Below are 26,870 nucleotides of genomic sequence, written 5' to 3'. Positions count from 1 at the left end.
CCCGAGGCTGTTCAATCTCTTTGCGTATTGGTGGGCTTATGCTGTAGATGAAGACAAGCAGGAATATCGTACCGGCATTTTTCCCATTATGCAAGTGTGTTCCTTCCCCCATTCCATTATTAAATATTCTTAACTGCTCATCTCTTGTCCCCAGTGCTGCGCCCTCTGTCATTCACTTTGTGGAGATCAGCTGAGACTTGTATTTCACTAATGTGACATGCTTAGATTCCATGTCAAAACTGAAAACATGAGTAGTTTCGTATTTTTAGGAAAGGTAGGTTTAAACGTTAAATAACTGGTGCATTTGGAATTCAGGCCTTATAAACGTGAAAGGTAAGTAGGTCTCTTATCTTTGACCCCAGTTTATCTTCAAGGACCTAACCACTATTACTAGTATCTTAGGCACGTTTAAAGCATTTTTCTGGATATATTTAATTGCAAGTACAAGGGTGACTCAATATTGTCCCATTTAAAAAATACACAGAAATGGGAACACATTGTAGATGCTGTTCTGTATCTTAACTTTTTTCACTTAATGCGTCTCATGAGTTCATCCCTATGAGTGGGTAGAACTGCCTCATTCTTTTGAAGGGCTCCCTATAAAGTGTTCCATGAAACAGGGGCACTGTTTTATTTAACTTTTGCTTTATTGACTGTTTCCAGTCTTTTGCTTACTACAATTAAAGTCACATTAAACATCCTTTAAGAATTTTTAAAAACATAAATCTTAGCAATGGTTTGTATTATCTAGAGGTTAAATATCTAGGAGTGGAATTATCAATTCAAGAAGTACATGTTTTTAAGTAATACTTGTTTATATTCATTTGGGCAGTATTGAGTCATTTTTTGTTGTTTTCCTTCTCTTCATTTGCAATTCTTTTTTGACAAAACCTGTTGTCTGTTTTGGCCTTTTCCTTATTCTCTACGCAGAAACATCTTTTGTTCTTTGAGTTTAGGGAATGATTTTCCTTAGAAGTAACTGTCATGTTACTTACACCATCCCCTACCCCCCTGAAACTTAGTCAATTTTCTTAGCATTGAAAACTCTTCTTTTGCTTGAATAACTTGGAAGACAGTGAGAGGTCAGAGATATATGGCTTTTACTACCAATCTCTACTTTAGTAAGAATCAGCAAATTGGGAGATATTGGGAATGTTTTTGGAGTACCACTAAAGGGCTGTCTTTTGTTAGTACGGATATCTTCCTCAAGCCACATAAATAAGATGTGGTCTTTGTAAAGTGCTAGGAAATTTTAGGAAATTTGTTCAAGTTTGGGGCTCTCTGTTGAGGATTTTGAGTTCTGACAGCATAGTAAACTATCTGGTGTAAATTGTGTACAAAGTACAGATCCATTTTCTTAAAACAGGTTCTGCCCTGATCACCATCAGTTCACATGATAGGAATCTTAGCTTATGTTTTCAAACATATTCTTGGGAGTTTAGAGTAAAGAGGATTTCCTTATTAAGTGCATAGTCAGTCGAATTCACTCTAATTTATGTAAGTTGCACTAATAAAAGGAACACAAGCTTTTAATATTATGGTCCAGTTGGACAGGATTTTATAATTTGAGTAACCTTATAACAAAAATTGCTGATTAGTTAGCCTTTTTCCCTATTGTTAACCCATGATTATTTGGGTTTAGTAGATAGAATAGGAAAGAGCAAAGAGAAGAAAAAGGAAAGTCTGGATTTCTAGATACAGAGCCTTGGGAGGGAGGAGATGCCTCACATGAAAGGTACTAGCACCGTTTCTAGTATCACTCATGATAGTTGAGTCGTCTTCTGCATCCGAGTACATCTTAGTTTTTGACCCTTTTATCTTTTACAAGATATCGATGCTCTCATCTCATTTCGAAGTCACAAAAAGGAGACTCTTCTCCTTCCTAGTTCCCTGCCCCCCACTTCCAATACCACATTTTATTCATCACTATACTTGAGTCTTTTGCAGAACCGATATGTTGTATGTTTGTTTCAAAGATATGTGCTGTTTAACTTAAAGACTAGGATTCTGAGGGCCCTTGCTAGTACAGAGAAATGGAGATGAGAGATCACGGTGGGCAGTGAACCCTGCTGATTAATTGATATGACTCTTCAGGATTCTTGTTATTGTGCTTTGGGGGTAACGATATATTCCCTTTCTTCTCATTTTCCTACCATGTTAAATATTTTTCATTTAAAATGTAGACAGATCAGTGCAATGAACACTCTTACGCTCTCACCTACGTTCACCAAATTTTAGCATGGTGCCGCTCCCACATCGTACACACCTTTCCCTCCCTCCTTCCCTTCCTTTCTTGCCTGTCCGTATGTTCCTTTTTGCCCAACCTTCTGAAAGTAGGTTTCAGATATCAGGTCACTTCATTCCTAAGTATTCAGTGTGCATCTGCCAGGAACAGGGACATGGGAGTGAGAGCATTTTTGAGGCTGTCTTCCACCCTGTCACACAGTGTTCCCTTTATGGGGACTCACAGAAGAAATTATTTTCTTTAGTCTTAATACCAAGTAACACTCCTCAGTTTGAGGACAACAGAAACTGCTAGGCTGCTAGGGCACTCAGAACTGAATTTTCAAAATGAGTAGGACCTGTTGATTTGCATCTGTGTAACTCTTAGCTCTATTTGGCTATGAGACTACACCCCCCCCCCCCGACCATTCATGCCTCCTCCCTTTTTAAAATCTTACATATTTATGCAAAGAACAGTGCATTTTAGAAGGAACTTGTCTATATATAAATTAACCCAAAGGGAATCTGAAATTGCAGTAGGCCCTCAGCTGGCCCCTATGAGAGGACTGAATGGGTCATCATTGTCTCATCTCACTGTGCGCCTTCTGGGACACCAAGACAAAGCCGCTGGAATTTCCCCCACCTAAAGCCCTAGTACTTTGGCTTTATTCTTTTGAATTTGCAACCTTGATGTTCATCTTAAAAACATTCTCATCTTAAGTCTTACGGGATGTGTCACTCTGGTGCACTCCCACTTCTCGGGGAGGGCCTGTGCCTCGTGTTCTCTTGGGGAAAGCGCTGCCTGGGTGACTTCTGTTAGCAGGGAACCATGACATGCGTGGGAAGTGAGCACCACTGAAATGGTTACCTCTTGAGAACAAAGTGAAGACAGTAGAAAGGGTATTGATGGAAAGGTACAGATAGTACTGTTGGTGTTTTGGGGATGGAGATGGCTATTAGGTGAAATAGCAGGTGTTGTGGAGATGGCCAGGAGGCATGTGCAGCGGAAGGAATCTGGTGAGACTAGCTAGACGGGACTAGAGGATCCAGGCTGGGGGAGGGTGAGATAAGGAGAGTGTGGGGTGGGGGGTCAGTCAGATGCTGGTCTGCTTGGTGCCATCTCTGCGCCGTATCGGAGATGACTATCACGCCCTGAGGAGTAGAGAGGACACTTTGGGGAGGGACTGGATTGTAGGTCATCCAGTTGGCTTGTCGATCACCACGTTCTGTATACCAGGCGCCAGTCTGCAGATAGGCATTATCTCATGTAACCCTTAAAGGACCCCTATGAAGTATAAGTAGTTAGCCTCAGTTCAGATGGAAAATGAAGCTCAGAGAGATTAAACTGTTCTAAATGGTGGACGTGTGCTACCTCCAGAGTCTCAGTTCCATGGAGACTGCTGTGTGACATACTACTACTTCATCCTCACGCATGCCCCCCCCCTGTTGAAAACTTTTTGAAGTATAATATACAAAATAAGCACATATGCTAAATATACAACTTGATGAATTTTCACAGATTGAAGGCACTTGTTTAACATGCACCCGATCAGGAAACTGAATATTACTAACATCATGCACCCTGTTCTTCCCCCTTCCAGTCATTATCCCTCCTCTGCTTCTAGTTGGAGTCACTTTGAACTGGAATCATGCAGTATGGACTCTTTAGTGTTGAACTTCTTTCTCCAAACATTATGTCTGTGAGAGTCATTTATGTTGTTGACCTCTCTCTCTCTCTCTCTTTGAGATTGGCTCTTAGGACCTTGAGTATCTTAAGAAAAACATTTATACTCTAGGGATATAAAGTCCCCTAATTGTAGAGTTGATATTTTCAGAACTTGTAAATTTGAAAAATGTAGTCTGTGAGGTATCATGAACTACAGGAGAAAAAGCTATCTGGAGTTTCAGAGTCCTTGGGATAAAGGATCCCATATAGTAACAGAGAAATGCCTTTCAGTATTTTTCTTTCTTTAAGGAACAGAGAAAGATAAGTACCAAATGAATTGACTTATATGTGGAATCTAATGAATAAAATAAACTAACAAAGTGGAGACAGACCCATGGATACAGAAAACTGACAGCTGTCAGAGGGGAGGGGGTTGGGGCTTGGTAAGGGTAGAGAGATTAAGCAAAGAAAAGAAAGACTCATGGACACACAACAGTGTGGTGATTGCTGGAGGAGTTGGGTGATGTAGAAGAGGGTAAAAGGGGATAAATGGTGATGGAAGGAGACTTGACTTGGGGTGGTGAACACACAATACAATATATAGATGATGTATTATAGAATTGCATACCTGAAACATAATTTTATTCACCAATGTCACCCCAGTAAATTCAATAAAAAATAAAATAAAATAATAAAATAGTGGAGTAAAAAATCTTGATGAATTCAGAGTCTGTGCCAAACACATTTTTGTCTTTCAGACATAACTTGCATTTATGCAGTATCCAGGAGCCTGAAAAGTTCATTTGTAAATGAGGTTAAATTTGGTTTTGTGAAAATGTAAGGCTATGTGGGGTCTCAGTGGGGAAAGAAATTGGAAATTTGCCATGTGACATTTGTCCCATTCAGCTAGAGACCACCAGGAACACACCTGTCAGGGAACAAGTTGAGTGTATTACTCATTGCAGCCGAGAGAGAAGAGAGCGTTAGAAACTACTGTAAGATTTGGGTTCTGGTTGTATAATCTTGGGAGGGTCCACAAAAATACAGGTACTCTCTAGACTGCATGTTTTCAAAAAGTGAGGGCAGTTCTCTGAGTATCTCAAAAAGTCTCACCTATAGAGACAGCAGAATAGAGGCAGAGGATGGCTGTCATTGGTGAAGAAGCAGCAGTCACTCATTTCAGCCCCGGAGAGGGATGTTTGATATTCTGTGGGTTTCCCAGTGAGATCTTGTTTTGTCTCATTTTGTCAGTCTTAGAGTGACCTTGTTAGCTGTGCATGTCCTATGAAATGGATTATGTCCTAGAGAAGAACAACCTGGCCTAACATAAATGTCGCATCGATGTGGCATAATATTGACATTTGGCTGTGAGCCTTAGATCAACTCATGGATATTAGGGGCTGCTGCTTTTTTTTTTTTTTTTTTCTTAAGGAAAATTTCTAGGCTTTTGTTTTTCATAAATCTATACTTTAAAATTTGGGTGTTCTTAAAGTAGGATTGACCTTTAGTAGATATTTGCTTATTTCTGAAGATACCATGTAAGAACTTGAACAGAAAGTATATTTAGGACATTACCCTTTAGATCTTGTTTTCAGGAGTCTTACTGACTGGGGTTGCCAAGTGAGGACTGATTTTTAGAGGTTTTAGGTACTCCTCGTGAAATCACATGGGCCTCTGGCAATTGCTTAATCACACCTGACCCTTCTTACCTGTTGAGTGAGGGTAATTAAAACAGTGACCCAAATTTCTTAATGGTCCTTTGTGATGTAATGGTTGGATCTCACCACCAGATGATGTCTGTTGATTTATACCGCACCTGCTTCCAACAAGGATTCCAGGTGGCTGAGATGATGTGTCTTCCCTCTGAGCACGCCAGCCATATATCTTCCCTTCCTGTTCCCTCCTTCCTTGGCTTGGCCTAAATGAGCAGTCACCCGTGAGAAACAACTCCTTGCCCACAAAGAAAAAATTTTCTGACAGGTGCATCTTCAATCCAAGAAAGTTTCATCTAGGGGTGCCCAAGGAGCTACTGAAATAACCTCATTGTGATTGCTTTTTAAAGCAGGGTTTGAGCAGAAGGCTTGCACTTTGGCAAGCCCAGTGTTCTGATTGCTTGGAGTAGCTAGGGGTTTGTGGGTCACATCTGGGTCACCTTAGGCTCCTGACCCTTTCACATGAGCTGTGGGAGCGGACCTTGACCAGCGAGCATAAGCTTTTCTAATTTTCTTGACTAACAGAGTATTTAGCCTTCTGGTTTCTGTCACCTGCATTTTGCTGCTGGACTGCTTTAAATGTAGCCTTATCTGTGAGCGGCAGCTGTGAAACATTCTCATCCAGTTTCATGGGGCAGAATGTGGACCCAGCTGCTGAGAGTGGGGAGGTTCACCTGGCAGCGTCCTGCCTGACAATGTTCAAGAAAGCGAAGGGGAAAAGAGGAGTGTTGGGATCAGTGGAAAAAGAGCTCCAAACCAATGCAAGTGGGTGGGGGAAAAAAGGGGCGGGGGGGGCTAGAAAGTAGATAGTTCTGCTTTCAAGTAGAGTACTTGTTTTTGTGTTCCGAGGCCCTAATTTTATTTTTGTCTAAATATATTGCCATTTGTCTCATTGAAATGCTTTGGAACTTCATAACACTCTTTTGTGATTCCTTAATCTCTGTGTTCCTGTGTTAATAGCTCTATTTTGACTATTATGACTTTATAGTATTGGTTGTGCTATGCGATATGCAAGTTCTGACACCTCGTTTTCAGAATCATCATGACTGTTATGACCCCCTCCCCCACACATGGCAAGTCTCTTAAATCCTGTGGGGATTTTATGTTGGGGAGAATGTCTATCTTACAAACCTCCTAGTTATCTGCTTATTAAGATTTATATTTCATAATTCTAACCCTCTAGCGAGGCTTCTAAAAATACTTTTCTTCATCTAGGATTTGCAGGCTCTCCATTTTTTTTCTTAGGTATCCTGTTCTTGCCATTGTGAGTAGCATTTTTTTTTTTTTCATTTTACTTTCTCATATTTAGGAATGATTTTATTTCACGTTTTTAATATGTCGTGTGGCTTCTGGTCACTTTGCTGAACTGAAATTGTTGGTTGGTTTTCTGCACTTCTCAGGTGATGACACCTGGAATGATAGATTTGTGTCCCTACTTTCTAGCATCTTCCAATGACCATAGAATCAGGTTATACTCACATTTAACTTATCACGCTCAGCTATTTTTACCTAGTAAACAGAGAGCACTAATTTAAAGTCTTGGCTCCTCTGCTCTATTATTCCATGACCATTTGTAGGCTCCAGGTCAGTCTTCCCTTTCCTTAGTTGGCTACTGGTGTTTCCTTGTACTCTTCCACTGGGGGATGTTTTTGTACTAGAATGGGATTCCCTAACCCTACCCGAGCCATATCATAAGCAAAGGAAAATTGGCTTCATGCTATTTCCCACTTACATGCTGACCTTGGGAGCTAATCCTAACATAAGTGCCTCCACCACTTTGTCTTTCTGTTTATTGCATTGGCTAGGATGTTCTGTACAGCATTGACTAATACTGATGACAGCAGGCACCCTTTCTTGTTCCCAGCTTTAATGGGAGTGCTTCTAGTGCTTTATTCTTAAACATGTGGTGTGACGAAAGCTTGGGGTAGAAGTTTGGACATAGGATGTTTGCTTTGTTTTGTTTGCCATTGTGTGGGAGCAGTTTTGTTACATGTTTTGCATTTGTTGAGACGATATTTAAAATGTTTTAATGTAATGAAATATATCATACATCATTTAATGATGAACTATCCACTTTTTCCTGAGATACATCCTACTAGGTGATAATTTTTCAATATGTTTCTGTATTCATAGTCTCTAATATTAATGATTCCTGTACATATATTAAATAAAAGTGGCCTTTGGCTTTGTTGGGGGTTGGGGGGTAGGTGTCTTGATTTGGTATATATATATATTTTAATTAACAGGTATAGGTTACATAACATTACAATTATCTTATGTTTGGTGGAAGTTGCCTGTAAAAAAACATCTAGAGCTGATGTCCTTTCTAGGTAGGAGAGGCTTTAAAAAAATGTCAGAAGCTTTCATGGTGGGAGAATAGTGATGGCAAGTCTGTTTAGCTGGGCATGTCACACACAGTGATGATTATTTTTCAAAAATGACAGGTATGTACACACATTCATGTCTCCAAGCATGCGCATTGCTCACACACAGCTGGGATTGTGAAATTGCTCCTGGAGATTCTTTTAGCAACCATTTTTTTCAGAACTGCAGAACTTAGTATTTTCATAAGTGTATGGTACCAAATTATATCCAAATATCAATATTTGTGTCATAATATCAAACACATTTACTTGGAATGGTGAACACACAATACAATGTACAGATAATATATTATTATAGAATTGTACACCTGAAACCTATATAATTTTATTAACCCCCAATAATTTCTATAAAAAAGAAAAAAAGAACCATTCATAATACCACGTGGCAGGCTTGGAATGATGAGAGCTTTTGGTTTGGTTAGTTTTAGCCAGTTTGGTGCATATGTAATTCTTAAAACATCAGATTGAGGACAAGGTTTCTGCCTTAACACGATGTATGTATTCTTGAACAACTTGGCATTCCACAAAATCACACACTAAAAATATTAGGGCTTGAAGATACCAGTAAGTGTAGGGGCAGCCCACACACTCAGGCTATGCAGTGTCATAACTGGAGAACTAACGTAACCGTTTTTGGTACCTTGGGAGTTGCAACTTGGACTTATGGAGTAGTCTTCAACAGGTCAGCAACTTTCCAATACACTGGCAGTGCTTGAGGTGCCTGCTGTGTGCGCGACTCAAGCTAGAGGTCTGCATCTTCGAAGCTCTCTGGAACAAGAATCTTTGAACTTCTAGGCTCTCTTAACCTCTTTGTTTTCTTCTGTGTGCTCTTCCCCAGCTCTCAGTTTGTCTGTCCCAGGCCTTACCTGGTTCAGTCATCGAGGAGCCTGTCATAGCTGCCCTAGATGAGCAGATCTCTGCCAGATTTTAAATAAATTTTCTGATGAGAGATAACTGTTTATTGCAGAAATTTTGAAAAACAGGTTCACTAAACAGGGGCTGTGTCCTCAGTGCCATCGCTCAGTGACCTCTGTTGCTCTAGTATTTCTAATGCATCCGAGGGTCGGTGGGACTCTTCTCAGCAAGCAAAATCCTGAGCGTGTTGTGGCTCCCAGCCTGTTCTTTCTTATTGAAAATATATTACAACAGTTGTCACTTGTTCTTCGTTAGGGCAGCATCATTATTCCATTGCAAGGATCATTAACATTTATGCCTGTATTTCCTGTCAGTGCCGTAACAAATTATTATACATTTAGTGGTTTGAAAAACACTACAGTACATTTATTATTTTAGAGTTCTATAGGTTAGAAGTCCAACACAGGCCTCACTGGGCGAGAATCAAGGGGTTTACAGGGCTGCCTTCTTTTCTTGAGTCTCTGGGGGAGAATCTGTTCCTTTGACTCGTCCATCTTCCAGAGGATGCTTGTATTCCTTGGTTGGTAGTTCCTTCTTCTGTCTTCAGAGCCAGGAATGGCAAGATGGTCCTTCTCAAGTGCATTACTCTGGCCTCTCTGCCTCTTGTTTTCCTTTTTAAAGGATCCCTGCCATTACATTGGACCCTCCCACTTAACCCAGGATAATCTTATTTTCAGGTCAGTTCATTAGCATCCTGAATTCCATCTTTTCCTTTAATTCCTCTTTGCCATATAAGTAACATATTTATAGGTTCTTGGATTTAGAACATAAATATCTTTGTGTGTGGGGAGGGAAGTGGCATTTTTCTGCCTACATTAGTCTCCTATTGGTAGGTTGATTGTTGGCATTTGTGTGGATGACAATTCAGTGAACACTTTCATAGATCAGTCTCTGTGTATCCCTGGTCAGTTCATGGACCACCTTTCTGTAAATGGAATAGTTCAAAGTGATGATTTTAATATGTTTGACAAAAATTGTCAAATTACTGAAGTTTCAGTCTTGGTTGTGTAGGAGAATACAAGGCACATTTAAGAAATTTTCAGAGCTGGAAGGAGTCCAGTTTGTCCCTTTGTAGCATTCCTGTTAGAGTGTAAGGTTTTGTCTCATTATAGCTGTATTATATTCTCTGTGCCTTCTGGCATATGTAACACACATTTACTGCTATATATTTGCTAGATAAATGAATAAGGAATGAGTAAATACACTTATTACCCACACACACGCACACACACACACACTTCACCATTAAACGCTTCTTTTTCTTGTTTCCTTTCCAGTATAAAATCTCAGTAGAGATTCTGTTTGAATTACTTACCATGGTTAATTTTGCAGCATTTTGACAGCTGTTTTGTGTTTAAATGTAACACTGCCTCAACATCATTGGAATGGGGGACATTTATTCTCATATAAAGCATTTAAGATGGATGGCTTCAAGTCTTCTGTCTTTCTAATTTTAAAGGCTAAGTATGTGTCCTCTGCCCGCCCCCCTTTAAAACACAACAACAGTGTATTATAAAATCTTCACAAATTTATTTACAAATCAGTTACCAGAAACAGTAGGTGAAACCTAGGTATACTCTGCAATTGGCAGAATAAAATCTCACATTAAAACACAGTGCCACAGTTCTTTGCCCATGGGGCCAGATGTGTTTTAGAATTAAGGTGTTCTTCTTTTATTTTTTTTTGGTGGTGAGGATGGCAGTGTATTAGTTTCCTAGGCCTGCTATAACTAAGTACTGTACAATCCGGGTAGCTTAAAACAACAGAAATTTGTTCTCTCACAATTTTGTGGGCTGGAAGTCTGAAATCAAGGGATTGGCAGGGCCCTGCTCCCTCAGAAGCCTTCAGGGAGGGTCCCTCCCTCCCCCATCTGCCAGCCTCTGGGAGTTCCAGGCGTTCTTGGACTCGCAGCTGCAGCACCGGGTCTCTGCCTCTGCAGTCACATGGCATCTCCCTGTGTGTCTGTTTTCCTTTCTTATAAGGACAGCAGTTATGCAGGATGAAGGCCCACCCTAATGACCTTGTCTTAATTTAATTGCATCTGCAAAAAAAAAAAAAAAACAAAAACCTTATTTCCAAATAAGGTCGCAGTTGCAGATACTTGGGGTTAGGACTTCAACATACCTTTTTTTGGGGGGGGTGAGTCACAATTTAATGCATAACAGGTTGGGGTATGGAAAGGAATACTGAGCACATGCTACCTAGAACATAACACTTCTAATGGGTTGGAGCAGCAATCCAGCAAAACATGTGAACAGTCGCACTGAGTGTGTTAATAAAGCTGCACATAGGCTTATTCATTGCAGATCAGGCTTTGCCACCACATGGTCAGGCTGGTGGGCTTTCTGCCAAATGGTTGCAGCTTTTGGTTTTCAGAGTCTTTTGGGTTTGGGTGCTGTGTTTAAAGGCTTGAGGACCTGTGCCAGGTTTTCACCTTAATTCCTAACAGTGGATTAGTGAGCTTTCTTGGCAGTTCCGTCCGGGGAGAGTTACTGCTCATGTACTTTCTAATGCTGTTACCCTCTTCCTTTTCTCTTTTCCCTTTCTGGGAAGTTGTCCTCTTTGGATGCACAGACCCAGCTCTGGGCATTGAGGAGGTGGTGTCGTTTGACCACTAAATCCTTGTGTGCAAACAGAACAGGAACTATCCTGAAAGTTAAACCCTTGCTAGAAGTTAAACCGTGTCTTCCGCCTTCCTCACAGAAAAACAGAATCTCCATACATCAACAACCCCCAAATTACAAAGCCCAGTCTTCCACTTGAACCGAAGCATTGTTGGCTTCCATAGAAAGTCAGTGTGGAGGCCAAACCCCTTGATGCCTTTGAATGAGCAAGCGGACGATGAGCGGGAAGTGAATTGGCGGCCACTTTCTCACTTACAGCTGCACAGGAAACAGACACAGCTTGGTAGCTGTGAGTATAGGACACAGTTTGTCTGAATTTCCACGTTGTAACTGCAAACAGAAACCCGAGGTTGGGGAATCTGCTGGAAGAGCCTCTGGCCAGTATAGTATCAGACATTGTTTAAGCACGTTTATTGTAACAGTTCTTACTACAGAAAGGATTGAAAACATCTGGAATGTCAGGAAGCTGGTTTGGGCACATCAGTGTTAGGATATCTGCGACATCAAAAAAGTTTGGAGGCATGTTTAATCACAGAGAAGACTTATGATATAATAAGTAGGATGAAGGGATACACTGTGCCTATTGTGAACCAGTTTTATCACATGTATAAGCATAGAGTCTATCGGGGTGGTTAACAGTGTTAGCAGTGCTTTACTTGGGAGTTTTCTAGTTTCTGTAACAGTTTTTTGTTTTTTTTTTTAATTCCTCCTCTCTTAAGTCCCTTGATCCAGAGGCCTTTTACTCTTGGAGGAGAATTGTATTCCCTTATTTTAAATTATAGAACTATTCTCTTTTACTGCCAAGTATCAACTGAGTTTGGGGGATACTTATTTCATCTTGCTTCCCAGGGCAGGATGATGATGTAGCAGGAACATTGAATGAGGAGACGTGGGTTCTGGCTCCCACTTCCCTACTAACCAGCCATCTTCCTTGGCCTCAGTGTCCTCAGGCCGACAGTAGGTGTTCCCTAGAATTCATCTTGAAGTGTGACTGATTTTTTTTTTTTTTCTCAGCTGCTGTGTCATAAAGAACTTTAGATTATCTCATACTTTTCAGAGGGCAAAACACAGGCTTAGGGAAGAAGAAAGTTTGCTGGGGTTAATTAGGAGTTAAAATAAAACCAGAACCAAAGCTGAGGCCTCCCGATGGCTGATACGTGTCCTTTCATCTGCTGTCGTGCATCACCTGGACTGCTTGTTGGAACCTCTGGACCCCTTGCCTTAGCTGGCCCAGTAGTTTGTTTATTTATTTTTTAATGAGAGTATTAGGTGTTGCTGACGCAATGTTGATATTGGGCTTTGGGAATCCCTTGCCAACAAGGCAGCCCCTCCCAGATGCAAGTATGTATATAATACAAGAAGTGAATGCATTTTATATATTCTTGTTAGCTAAATCTTTACTTATAGGAAGTGTGGTAGATTATGGGAGGGGATTGCTATTTCTGAGTATGATGGATAGCCATCGGAGAACTTTTTTTATCCTGCAGTTTCTCTATATCCTCACTGGCCTGCTTACAGCAGACCTGCCCCCACGGTCTCTTTGATGTGTCTTTCCTTGCCCTTGCCAGGTACAGAGGAGGGAGTGCGTGGGGAAAAGCTAAATGACTGGGGCTTGCTGTCACCACACGGGAACAATACGTATGGTGTGTGTGCCATCAGGGAATACATAATCTCCTACTTGCAGCAGCAGCGGTAGCAAAAAGTGGCTTCTTTGCAGTTCATAAAGAGTACCTGTCAGTCACCCAACACCACTTTGTTTGGGATAGGAAATTACAGGGTCTCTCCTCCCAAAGAAGAGCTGCTTTGTGCTGCTCAGGCACTGAGCGACTGCACAGATAATGTTGGCTAGTGAAAAGAGAGTGGGTTTTGGCTTCTGGAGCATGATGCTACATCCCATGGCTAGTGAAAGACATTGTTACTGGAATGGTGGGGTAGTCCATAGGAAGACTGGGGGCTTTGGAGTCAGTCCAGGGTGTGGGTGTGATTTGTAGCTCTGATACTTAGTAGCTTAGATCCTTGGGCAAGTTGCTAGACCTCTCAGAGCCCATTTCTCCAGGGCTGATGTGGGGCTGAAATGTTGCCACCAATGTGTGGATTAAATGAGATAATGTGTGGAAGAAACTGCTACAGTTTCATAAATGTAATCAGACTTAAACATTGACTGCCATTTTCACTTAGTATAGGAATGGAGTCCACAGAGTTAAATATCCATTTATAAATATATATACACACAGGTATATGTTTATATGTACATGCAAAGAGAAGCATATACACATATAATAGAACATAAAATTTGTGTATTTGTGTGCATTTATGCTCCTCGTTATTCTGCAGGTTTCAGAGTGCTATGTGCCAGCCATTTCTTCTGTTACTGTCATGGATAAAGTACTTAGTCTTTCTCCTTCCATGTACCTTAGTCTCATTTTAAATGCCTTGATTCTTCAGGCTATTTTCTGCAGTCAAGATCATTCCAAGGCCACTTGCTAAATGTATGGATTAATGATGTTACTTTTCTTTAATTGCTAGGAGGATTACGTACCCCTCCAGAGCAGGGACAATGGCTGTGGTGTTCACCACCACATGCAACATAGTGCTTGCCCTGGAGGAGGTGCTCTGTGGTGTGTGCTGAATTAAATTTAAAAAACTTAATGACTGCACTGGCTGCTTCTGCTTGTCAGCTGTTCTGGTTGGGAACTTATTACTTGGGGGAAGCGGGTGGAGAATGCCTTCCTGGGAGTAGTATTGAAGCTCACCCGTGACCTGCCAGCAATAGTGGGGGACATGTTTAGAAACACAGGGCTCCTGGCATAGGGAAGCTTCGAGTCAGGCACATGATGAATGGTACATGACCAGTATTTGATCTGGAATAATATTCATTCGCAACCAACTTCACTTCCAGGGTGAAATGGACTGCCAGTGATTTTATTCTTCTTGACTAGAATTTCGTTGTTTTGTTTTGTCATTTTTAATTTCCTTCACCGTTTCTCTGGCTTTTGGGATGTACCTTGTAGAGGAGTGGGATGAAAAGTGGATTCTTGTCTTTTTTTGCTGTAGCTGGTCTTCTTCTTCCTGTTCCAGAGGTCACGTTACCACAGTGCCCCCTATTGATTCTTTGGAGTACGACGTGCTTGCCTGATCCCCTTCTCTCTGTCCTGGTGGCAACTGAGTAGTAACCCTCATTTTTCCAAGCAGGTAGAGCGGTAAACATTCCATATCCCTCTTCTCCGGGTCTCAGTCACGGCCCCGGTACCAGGGTTGGAAACTTTGGAGTGGCTGGGAAAATAGGTAGAGGTATAGAGGGTGTGGCATTGGTGGTTTTCTCATGGAAAAAAAAAAGAGAGAGAGAGACTCCTTAGTTTTAAGAATACATATTCCAAGAGCAGTGCATAGCTTCCCCCGTGGCTTCTGAATCAAGATATACCCAGGAGGGAGTAATTTCATCAGTGTGAAGAAAATGGATTTAAGTTAATCAGTGATGTGACTCACAAACACAGAACACTATGTGGTCATTTCTTCCTTTGTGTTTGTATCCGTAGATCTCTATCTAGTGTGTGACACTTGTTCTTGCAAACGTGTGTGGCCCGAGACTGCTACGCACAGATGTTTTTTTGTCTGATCTCTCTTTGCTTATAAATCTGAGATTACGCATCATGACCCTGCAGGAGCGGTGTCTGTGTTTATAACTGGGAAACTGGGTTGCGGCTCAGCTCCATGGTGAGACACCACGTTCTCTAGTGCTGTCAACAAGAGAGGAAATGAGTTTTATCAGTATGAATGTATCGTGGAAGGTTAAAAAGAAAAAAGCTTCTGATGGTACTTAGTTTGGTCATTAAAAAGGCAGATAGTCCTCCTTCAGTGTACAATTGACCTAATCCCATGCGGATCAGTTACCTCAAAAACATGAGAGGTTTTAGGAAATCTGTGCTTTCAAAAAAAAAACGGAAGAAGCTTTGGAAAGGGAAGTATTGTGGTTGAGTCTGCTTGGTTGAGAATTCTGGGCACAGTATTTTACTCCTCCTCCCATTCAGATATGGAGGCTATTGGAATTTGTTTCCTGCCCTCCTCTGGATCTTGGAAGGTCTAGCTCAGTTGACCCTCCGGCTGATGCAGCCTTATGGGTGAGCTTGGTGAAACAGGCAAGGAACCACACCCATCCATTCATTGAATGATAACAAATAATATATTGTTGTTTGAAGCCTTACATTTTGGGATGGTTTGTTACATAGCAATAGATGACTGACTGATAGAATGACCTTCTTCTGGATGAAAACACTCAGGCAGGGCCTTGACCAGTGTGGCTCAGTTGGTTGGATATTGTCCTGCAAAGTGAAGGGTCACTGGTTTGATTCCTGGTCAGGACACATGTCCGGGATGTGGGTTTGGTCCCCAGTTGGGGGTGTGCTAGAGGCAACCGATGGATGTTTGTCTCTCATATCAGTGTTTCTCTCTCTTTCTCCCTCCTTTCCCCTCTTTCCAAAAATATAAATATAAATAAAAATAAAATCTTTAAAAGATTAAATAAATAAAATATGGAGCTTTAGCAAAAAAGAAAGAACACAGGTAGAGATCCTGTTATGCCTTCCTATTCTCAAACTCATCAGTATTAGGTAAAAAGTCTTTCATATTTTAGTATAATTTAGATCAATTTGATTCTTTTCTTCTCATTTGCCAGCTGAAAGGACTGCCAGGTGCTCATAGCTCACAGGGAAGGAAGGTAGCTGATTTGGGGGGTGGGGCATGATTCATTTTGGAGAAAGGGTTTGTCAGTTAATGCTATATGGGGTAGGACTATAGAGCAGTTTTGGGTATACTGATGATGTGCTAAGTGTACCAATAGGAAAAATGAGAAAATAACAAACTTTTGAAAATTGTGCCTTGAATTGGCTCCATAATTAAAGAGGGAGGAAATTTTTTCTTTTGTCCTACTTGTATCGGATCTTTCTGCTCTTGGAAACCAGATTCAGGATGCTACTTTTTAGTTAAGTTAAATCATGACACAAATGAGTTTTTGAAAGCTGGCTTTGGCAATTTAATCACAATTTATGTTGTTGCAGTAGAAAATGTTATCCTAACAACTGATTTGTAAATTGGAGCGTTTATAGAGCATTGATAAGTTGAGGCCTGCCCTATTACTATAGTAGACCTGGTATTTGAAAAATGGGCTCACTATTTTTCTAAATTCATCAAAATGACAAATACTAGACATGACTAATAATTATTTTTCAAGTCTGTTAATTGTTATAGTGATTACAGGGCTCTTTCATATTTAATTTTGTCGGAGATTTGTTTCTAAGTTTGTCTTTTGTTTCTATCTTTCTGAGGCTGTGTAACATTTTTATGTTTTGTTGATATTTCTGATATAAATGAAAAACATGCTTTGTGGATATACAATTATATACCACAAAGTTCACCTATCTACACTGTGCAATTAGTGGTTTTTAGTACACTTTCAGAGTTGTGCAGTCGTTACTGTAATCTCAGAACATTTTCACCACCCTGAACAGAAACTTTGTGCTCATTTGCAGTCACTCCTCCTCCTTCCCCCTTACTTGCTGCTGCGCCAGTCCCCTCCCCTCAAGTCTTATGCAACCACAAATCTCTGTCTTTATAAATTTGCCTGTTCTGGACATTCATATAAATGGAATCACATAATAGGCGGTCTTTTGCATCAGGCTTCTATCACTTAGCGTAATGTTTTTGAAGTTTTATCCATGTTGTAGCATATCTCAATCCTAAGAGAGAAAACGATTTAGTCACCATGGACATATAGTCATTGTTTAACATTTTTTATTATATAATAGCTTATTCAAACAAAAATAATAAACAGACAATATAACACATGTAAGTTATGAAATGTGACAAAACGAACTCTTGGATTCCCACCACTCAGCTTCAGAACAAGAATGCTACTGATGCCATTACATCTGCTCAGGAATTTCATTCCTGTCCTGTCCCCGCACCTCTTATCTTAGAAATGTATCCTTGTATAGTGAATCATTTATTCTGCTTGTTTTTAGTTTAATAAAAATATGTGTACATCTTCATTTTTCCCCATTCAGTATTATATTTCTTAGATTTCTTTATGTTGTGTTTAGCTGTACAGTTTTTTATTTCACTGCTTTTTAATTTTCTGTGTGATTATATTGTTTCTCTTCTGCATAAATATTATATTTGAGGTGTTTCCAATATCTTACATATTGAGAATAAGATTGCAATGAATATTTTTAAACTCCCTCCTTGTACACATTGAAGGGTTTCTCTATGGCATATACCTAGCAGTAAAATTGGTACATAATAGAGTATAAGAATATTTAGTTTTTAAAAATACTGTACCAATTCACACTTGTGTTTGCATTATATGAGAATTCTCAGTGATCTACATCAACACTTGGTATTATCAGACTTCTTAATTTTTACCAATCTCAGGTGTAGAAAATGATGATCTTAATTTGCACCATTTTGACTACTTAAAAGATTGTTGATTATGTAATTTTTTAAATTGCCATTTAAGTCTTTCTTTTTCTAAAATTCCTACTTATGTCATTTTTCTATTAGAGGCTATATTTCTTTACAGTAGTTGTTTACAAGGTCTGTCCAGAAGGCATTCAGCCGTGTAATATTAAAAATAGAGACATTTATTGAAAAAGAAACATTGTACACAGGACAATGATGCCTCAGTCCCTTTCAAAGTAGGCATCTTGGGACCTCACACAGCTCTCCCAATCACCGTCAGCTGCCCCATCATATTTTCCTGAATCTCATTGATTGTCTGAAATCTCTTCCCTTTCCAAGGTAATTTTACTCATAGTTTTGGCAAAGCCAGAAGTTGCAGGGCGCCAAACCTGGGTTATGGGGGGACTGGGTCACCTGGGTGGTTGATGGCTTGCCAAAAAACTCTAGGACATGCCCACTGATTTTAGAGAGAGAGGAAGGGAAGAAGACAGAGGGGGAGAGAAACATGAATGTGACAGAGAAACATGCATCAGTTGCCTCTTGATCGGGTGCCTCTCGTACTCACCATGACTGGGTACCGAACCCACAGCCCAGGCATGTACCCTGACCAGGAATTTAATTTAAGACCTTTCTGTTTATGGGATGACGTTCCAACCAACTGAGAACACTGCCAGGGAAACACCTTTTTGGTTAACTTATTCTTAGACACCTTCAAGTTTTGTGGCTGTTATATACAAAATTCCATGATCTTTGTCTTTTTTTTTTTCTAATTATTTGAATTTTCAACATAGCTTTACAGTTTTTAAATAATGCTGCCAATAATGATCGTCTTTTCCTTTTCAGTCTTCGTATTCCTTGTTTTGTTTTCTTTCTGTGCTGCCTAAAACGTCCTAAAAATGATTTTGTCTTAAAGTCTGTTTAAAATAGGTACTACTATAACGACCCCCTTTTGGTGAGGTGGGGGAGGCTACTGTTTGTGTGGTGGGTTTTGTTTTTACTTTCAGTCCCTATATCTGTATGTTTTAGGTGTGACTTGTTTCCCCACCTCATCTCACTATCGGGCTAGGTTAGTTTACTTGTGTTGTGATTTCCAGTATATTTTTCTTGTTTCTGCCAGCTGTTTTTCTTTTCTTTCTGTCCTTTTTTTTTGGTACTTTTTAAAGTTAAAATTTTCTTCTACTGGTTTACAAGTTCTCCATTTCTATTCTTTTACTTAGCTAGCATTGTTCAGTATTTCAGTTCTAATCTCATAAATGATTAGACTTTCTTATATTTTTACCATTTTATTTGCTTATGATTCCATTGTGCGTTGTAGACATTTCTTTTGGGATTAAGTCCATCCTGCAGGAGCCCCTGTAGTGTAGCTCTGTTGGCGATTTGCTCTCTCAATTTTGGTTTATATTGAAACAATGAGTTTTGCCTCTTTCTTAGAAGACAGATTTTCTTGATATCCCAGTATAGTTTGCCAGTTGTTTTTTTCTAGCATTCTGAGAATATTCCACTGTCTCCTTTCCTTGTTGATATTGAGAAGTAATTGTCAGTCTCTTTGTTTCTCTTTGGATCATCTATTTTCTTTTAGGATGTTTTTAAGATTTTGCTTTAATGTGCAGTTTGATTAAAATGTGTCTTTGAGCTTCTTATATCTATAGATTGATATCTTTCATTAGTTCTGGAATATTCTCAGATTGTAAATGTTTGTACAAATAAAGATTGGATATTCACAGCCATCATCTCTTCAAATATTCCCCCCTCTTTTTCTCTTTACTATTCTTAGTCTTTAGTTTATTGTGTGTTAAATCTTTTCATTTTCTTTCCTATATCTATTGATATCTTTCACATTTTTTCATATTTTTGTTTCTTTGTCTACATTTTGGATTAGTTCTTCTGTCTTTCATTCAGTCCTTTGTTATTCAGCTGTGTTGAATTTGCTATTGAAATACAAAATGCGATATGAATTTAGGCATTTATTTCAAGAAGTTCTGTCTTCTTTTTCAAACCTGCCTGAATATTTTAGTTCTTTGCTGCTCATTTACCATATTTTATTTCTTTGTACTGTTTTAGGTAAAATTGTTTTATAGTTTGAGACTTGGAATATCTGAAGCCTTTGCAGATTGTGAGGGTAGAGTGGTGACTGTGTGACAGGAATCCTAAATAGATGGTTTCTGCTAACTTAATCATAGTGGTTTTGTGTCCTTGATGTAGGTTTTTGCATGGGAGCTCAACATGGAATCTTTCCCCTCTCTGTGCTCGTGTTGCTCCTCTCTCCCTCCCTCCACACACACAAACACGCATTCAGCTTTGGTATTTCACTTAACCATCTGCTGCTGGCCATCTTTTCATGACAGTACATACAAATCAGTGGTTTCATTATATTTTTTCTATGGATGTACCATAATTCTGTCCATTCCCCCTTTTAGTTAAATGAAGGGAGACTCTAGAAGCTTTTAGTGTTTTCTCATTAATTCTTCCATACAGTCCCCCTCTCCAAGCCTTTCTGTATCTTTTGAGTGCTTACTCATGCAAGGCACTATAAGCTCTTTATGTGGATTATTTGAATTTATTTTCACAGCCAATCCAAAGGGATGTGCAAATATTTTTCACTTTATAGAGCACAGGGCAATGGGCCCAGAGAAGTGTCATGGGATCACATAACTGTAGGTGAGCACAGCCATCTGGTAAACCAGGCAGTCTGACTGCCAAGTCTGGTGGGGTATATGAACCTCCCTCAACACAGGGCTGTTCAAAGTGTGACCTATGAACATGTACTCCCTTTGTCTCCACCCACGAGGAGATAAATTCATAATCCATTGTAAACATTTAGCAACTTCTCTAGCAATTTCTTATTGCTCTGTATCCAAGCATTTGATCAGTGGACTCATCTTGAATTGGGTGTGGACCACTTTGGGTGGTGTTGAGTTCAAATGGTAAGGCGTGTATTCAGAATTGTGTTCTAGTCAGGTGTAATAGCACATGCACAGAGGTCTACATGTTGGTCTGTTATGGATCTAGGTGAGGACTGGTCTTTCACTGGTTTGAGAGGCACTGTAGCTCGATTAAACTCGATAACTGTTATGGTCCTTTTCAACATCACGATTCCCTGAGTTCTTGTCTTGAAAGTCACCCTTTGTTGCTGCTTTCTCTCCTCTCCTGCAGTCCTGTAACAATGGTCCAGGCACAGTCTCTGGGGCAGAACTGCAAAGTTGTGAGGCCTCGTCAGTATTCTGCTCTGATCCCCCTGTACTTGGTGATTTGCTGGCAGTGCTGGAATGTAATAAATAATATATTCATTTGTTGACTATTAATTGCTTTAAATATAAGATAGTATGCAGTATATGGAGGAAGCACAAAATAACCTAGTGCTTCCACAGACTAAATAGAGAATTGTAATTCCCAGGCATGTAATATCATTTCCTTGTTTTTCTGATAGGAGAATGAAAGCATCACCTGCCACCCACCCAGTCCCTGCAATACTGACACATAAATGTTAGACAGTGCAGGACAGTGGTTTGTGGTGTTAAACCCATTGGTATGACTGACATTTGAGCTAGTCCTATAAGAAGTGCCAGCCATCAGTCATGAGTTCTGCTGAACTCTGAGCATCACCCAGAAAAACCAGTAATGAAGTGGTACACCTAATAAATGACAGTGGAGAAAGAACAGGATTTTATTCAGTTGTCTGACTTTGTGTTGGGTTGTTCTTGGCTTCTGCAATAATTTGGTTTTAAATGCTATCTCAAACTGAGATGTTCAAATTATTAAAATGTGGACTGTAAGTGACTAATTAACAGAATTGTAAATTTAAGTAATTAGAATAATACTTAAATCTGTTCCTAAATTTAATAATACATTTAAATACATTCCTAAATACATTTAAATATATTCCTAAATTAAGTAATTAAAATAATTAAAATAATAAATAGAGCCTTCCTGGATTCTTATGCATTAGAGCCTCAAGGTGTTATATCTTAGTTTTATGATTTTTTGGTATGAAAACAAGTCAGCACTCAAAAGGAATTTTTTTAAAAAAAACAAAGTCAACTTATCTTGGTAACCACTTGATTATCTTGGTAGTCACTTGAACTTTCTTGATTATATCCTTTATATGTGGTTGCTGTTGAGTTGATTTTGCTTGTATTCTTGCTTTGAAAAGTTGTTTTTTTTTTTAAATTCTTGACAGATCATGAATTGCATCATCCTAGATTATTTTAGTTTTGGCACTTGGAATTTTCTCCTCAGCAGTGAGTGCTATTGTTGAGAGTTTTTAAATTCTCCTTTCTCTACTAACCCTTGATCTTTAAATGCCACTGATAAAGAACAGAAACTAAATAATTACAGTGGAACCTCTTATCAAATTTTTGCCTTTGACATAATAGCAGTGGCTCCGAATGAACCGTGTTTTCCTCATCTGCAGAAAATTGTGCTCATTTAGAGGTTGCCTAAAGAAGTGGTCACTCAGGGAAAAACAATTCTCTTAAATAATTCTTTTGGTGTTTATTTTTTCCAGTAGACTTGGTAAATTTCTCCTGCTTTCTCCCCCTCCCACCCTCATTCTTTGTTGTTCTCCTCACTCCTTTTTTATATTGGATTTTTGGTAGGACGGGGAAAGAATGATGGGGAGATGTTTTATACTCTAGTCCTTGCATTAGCAGGCATGGAGCTATTACTGCTAGGTGAGGGGCAAAATAGCAGACAATAATAAGTGAATAAGATTATACTCATTTCACTCTATTTCTAAATATAACAATTAGAACCATATTGAACATGAATGTATAATCACAGATTTTTTTTTATCCCCCACCCCCAGAGTTTTCCAGTCTTCAATCTACAAGTCTATGCAAAACACTAGGAAAAGGACTTCCCCCTTCAAAAATCTCCTAAATTTTTTTCTCACATTTTCTTTTGAGTTATAGGTAAACCTTGAAATACAATTTTATTTATTTCATTTTTGAAATAAAGTTTTATTTTTGAATCTGGTTGTATTTAGGTGTGCTGAGGATTTTAAGCATTCCAGATATAAAAAAAAGATATTGATAAAACTAATGAGATTCCATGTGGTATAGCCAAACAGGGACACCTGTTGCAAGTGGTGTTTGGGGTTTTCTTCTTGCTTTGGGGGTGGTGGTGCTGGTGGTGGATAAATTGGAAAGGTAATTTATTTTATGGCTTAAATAAAAAGGCCTGTTTTGGAGTTGGGGGAAGAAAAAGCCAAGACTAAGATTAAGATCAAAGTGGATACTACTTACTGCTTTTCTGTAATGCAAGGCTCATACTCTGATAATTAATTTTACTCACTTGTCAGTATACCTTATCTGATCTTTTAAAAACAATTTCCTCTCAGGCTATAATTAGATACAGCATCTCATGTTTTGTCATCATTTATGTGTTAATTCCTAAAATCATCTGTGACTGATAGGGAAAAGGGTGAACTCTGGCTTTATGTTTTGGTGACCTGGAATCCTGTCCTCCACACGGATGGTTTTTCTGTGGATGTTTAGCTGCTGTGGGACGCAGAAGAAGAGCCCCCAATGAGAACTAATCGGTGGCCAAAACTTAGCTAAAATATCTTAGGATCTGTTACCACCCTTGTTAAATTAGATTGGTTTAACCAGCTTGCATAGAACACTAGTTCCTCATGTTATTCCTGGGTCCTGAGAGGGACATTTATTTATTAATGAGCTTTGCCTAGAAATATGTGGCTGTTCCTAAGTGGTGAGTGATTTTGTTTCCCGTGGCCTCAGTCTCTCACAACCGGTGACATGTCACTTACTTTGAGAGGTACTTCTAGAGCAGATTTAGGTCTCTTCCACATCTCCCTGCCCCTATCTTTTTGAATTTTGCCACTTTCCCTGGTGTTAAAGAACAAAAATTCAAGTCAACTTCAAGATTTAATTGGTTTATTGAACGATTCACGAATCGAGCACCAGCCATCTGCTAAAGAAAAAGGTGCTCTGAGGAGTTGGACGAAATGGAAGGTTTTTAGAGGCAGAAAGAGGGTGGGACAAGGAAGTTTAAAAAAATGGGTTATTTCAGGTAAGTTTACCTTCCCGGAGGCAGCGAGTTTTATCAGGCAGATTACCGTACTAGCCCGGACCAGGAAAGTCCAGACTGATAGTTTTTAAATTCCATTCCTGGGAGAGGCTGAAACTGCAGTTAGGTTAGAAAGTAAGTCTTGGTGGGGTTTACCACAAGGGACTGCAGTTTGGGTCTTTTGTTGCTTTTTAACCCTGGGAAGAATTGCTAAGGAAACCAGTTGTTCTGTGAAATACTGACCCAGTTAATTATCAGAATTCTTTTTCTTCCTTAAGATATAATTCCTATACCATAAAATTCATCCTTTTAAAGTGTGCAATTCTATGGGTTCTGGTATATCCACAAGGTTGTATAAACTTAGCCCTAGTTCCAAAAATTTTCATCACCCTAAGAAGAAACCCTTTATCATTAGCAGTCCTTCCCCATTCCCTGCTGCTACCACTAATTCTACTTTCTATAGAATGTTCTGTTTTATATAGAATATTCTGTTTTATATTACGTGGAAATGCTTTGTCCCTGTAACTTAATGGTTAGATGAAAGGATGAAAGGAAAAGTGGGTGGAAGCTATGTGAACAGGCTCTTAGGGCCTAGCCTCTTATTTTCAACCTCTCACTTCTAGGCTGGGGTGCAAAGGGCAGGTGGTCAGCTGAGCCTGTGAGCCTGGTTCTCTTTTCCCACTTGTGATTAAATTTGCCGTCTAAAATATTGAATGTCTGTTAGTAACAGGCAAGAAATTGAGTCTGACTTAATAATGAAATTAATTTATGGCAAATACCCTTTTGAATTCTAAATGCAGAATCACCAACAAAAACATAATTACATTTCCTCTCAACCTTTTTATTATGTAACTTTAGAATAAGCAGAATTCAAATCATAGAACTTTGTCAGTCAAAACCAGAAAAACAGGTAGCTTGACCAGATTGTGGGCTTGGATATATGTGTCAAATAGCTTTAAATAAATCCTTTGGATTTCTGCCCATTGCACTTGTACAAGATCTTGAAGTATGTAAGTTTGAAAGAGAAGGGGGATTAATTTGAAGGGGGAGGGGAAGCGCCAGTCCTCAGTAGTTTCGCTTGATCATAGTGGAAAGAATAGACATTGAGAAGTGCTGACGAAATATGAAGTGTGTGAGGGAGCCACTGGGGACTTAGGGGACTGACTGCTCCCTGGATGCTCTTGCCTGGTGAGACAAATTTACTAGCTGTGATGTGTTCCTAATTGCTCAGCTCTCCTGGACACTTCCAGATAGTTTCTTAGAGAAATGGAGTGCTGGAGTTTCTCCCAAAATTTCCACTTTCTATGTAGCTGTGGTTTTTTGTCTAAGTACTTACTACATATGCTCCTTTTAGAGGGGGTTGGCAGGCAGTTCCAGGGACAGACATGCTTCCTCTGGGCCTCTGATGGAGAGCAGGAATGATGGACCTCCAGAAGCCATGCCTATCAAGGTGTGGGTATTGGGAAATCTAGTGAATTTGTACAGAAACCTAAACCACCAGAACTGGGAGGGGTTGTCAGACTTTGTACAATAAAAGGTGGTAATTGCTTCATGCAGGTGCCCTTTTGTGTTTTGCCCTCTGGCTCCCCTATTATTGTAAGTGACAGGTGCTGGACCAGGCTTAGAATTCATGTAGCTTTCCCGCCCTTGACTTGGCAGGTGAAATAAATGGGAATGCATCATTGGGGATTTATGCATCATAATATTGTGGCTTAAAGAGTGCTTTGTTGAATACAGTTGACTCAATTTGAAACAAGTATATTTTTTCTGAAAACATTAATTTGCTTCAAGGATGGTTAGTTTTTCTCTTTATTTCATTCAAACATAGTTAGAGGGAGACGATTTACTGACCCCCTTTTAATCTGTTTTTAAAATTCAGTAATGCTGGGCCCTGGGCACGTAGCTCAGTCTGTTAGAGCATCCCAATACGCCAAGGTTGCAGGTTCGATCCCCAGTCAGGGTATATATGAGAAGCAACCAATGAATGCATAAATAAGTGGAACAACAAATCGGTGTTTCTTTTTTTCTCTTTCTCCCGCTCTCCCTCTTTCTCCCTTCCTCTCTTTCTCAAATCAATAAATAGAAATTTAAAAAGAAAATTCAGTAATGCCTGACCTTTTTGCCCACACCTCTAAGAAATTCCCAGTAGGGAAATATCATAGATAAAGTAAAACACAAAACTCCTTTTATCCACCCTTGCTCTTTACCCCCTGGATTCCCACTACTTTGCAATAACTATTTTTCAGCTACTGGTTTATTTTCTTCCAGTAACTACTCAATGAACATGTAAATAAAGCCATGTGTATTTGTAGCACTTTTTAAATGACATACCCCAAACCTTTCAATAACTTTCTAAAAAGGTGACATATTTCACTTTTTTAAGTGAGGTGAAATTCTTTGCCTAGATACTGTAATTACAGTAAGTACTCACTTAACATTGTGGATAGGTTCTTGGAACTGCTGCCAGACAGCCTAATTGATATAAACACGAGTTCAGTTCCTACGCATCTCATCAACATTATGATGAAATGATCTTGATCAAAATGACATATGTGAGGACCTGCCGTGTAAACTTGAGATGTAGTGACTTACAGAGAGTTATGAATTGATGCACATACCCCAGAACTGGACTTATCTCCCATATGAGAAGGACCTTTCTCTATTCTGATGATTGACTTGGGATTGCTTCTAAAAATGGCAGAACAATCTTTGTTAATTTCTTTGAAATACAGCTTTAAGAAGATGCGGCCATACATAGTACAGGGAGGCCCTTTGGGGTAGGATTGCTGCTGAGTTCCTCTGTTTTGTGCTTCATGGGGTATGCTGGCTCACAGTTAAAAATAGTTCTAATTAAAATGGGTGTTCT

At 39.5% G+C, this 26,870-nt stretch overlaps 1 protein-coding gene across 1 annotated transcript in view; it reads left to right on the top strand.

The window, feature by feature from the left end:
• CCDC6 (coiled-coil domain containing 6) overlaps positions 1-26,870 on the top strand; it is a 104,996-nt gene that overhangs the window by 20,214 nt on the left and 57,912 nt on the right. The gene's annotated exons all lie outside the window — the stretch shown is intronic.

The sequence above is a fragment of the Furipterus horrens genome, unplaced genomic scaffold (genome assembly GCF_987537825.1).
Source record: "Furipterus horrens unplaced genomic scaffold, mFurHor1.1.pri manual_scaffold_5, whole genome shotgun sequence".
NCBI lineage: Eukaryota > Metazoa > Chordata > Mammalia > Chiroptera > Furipteridae > Furipterus > Furipterus horrens.
This window is presented reverse-complemented; position numbering and strand designations above follow the sequence as displayed.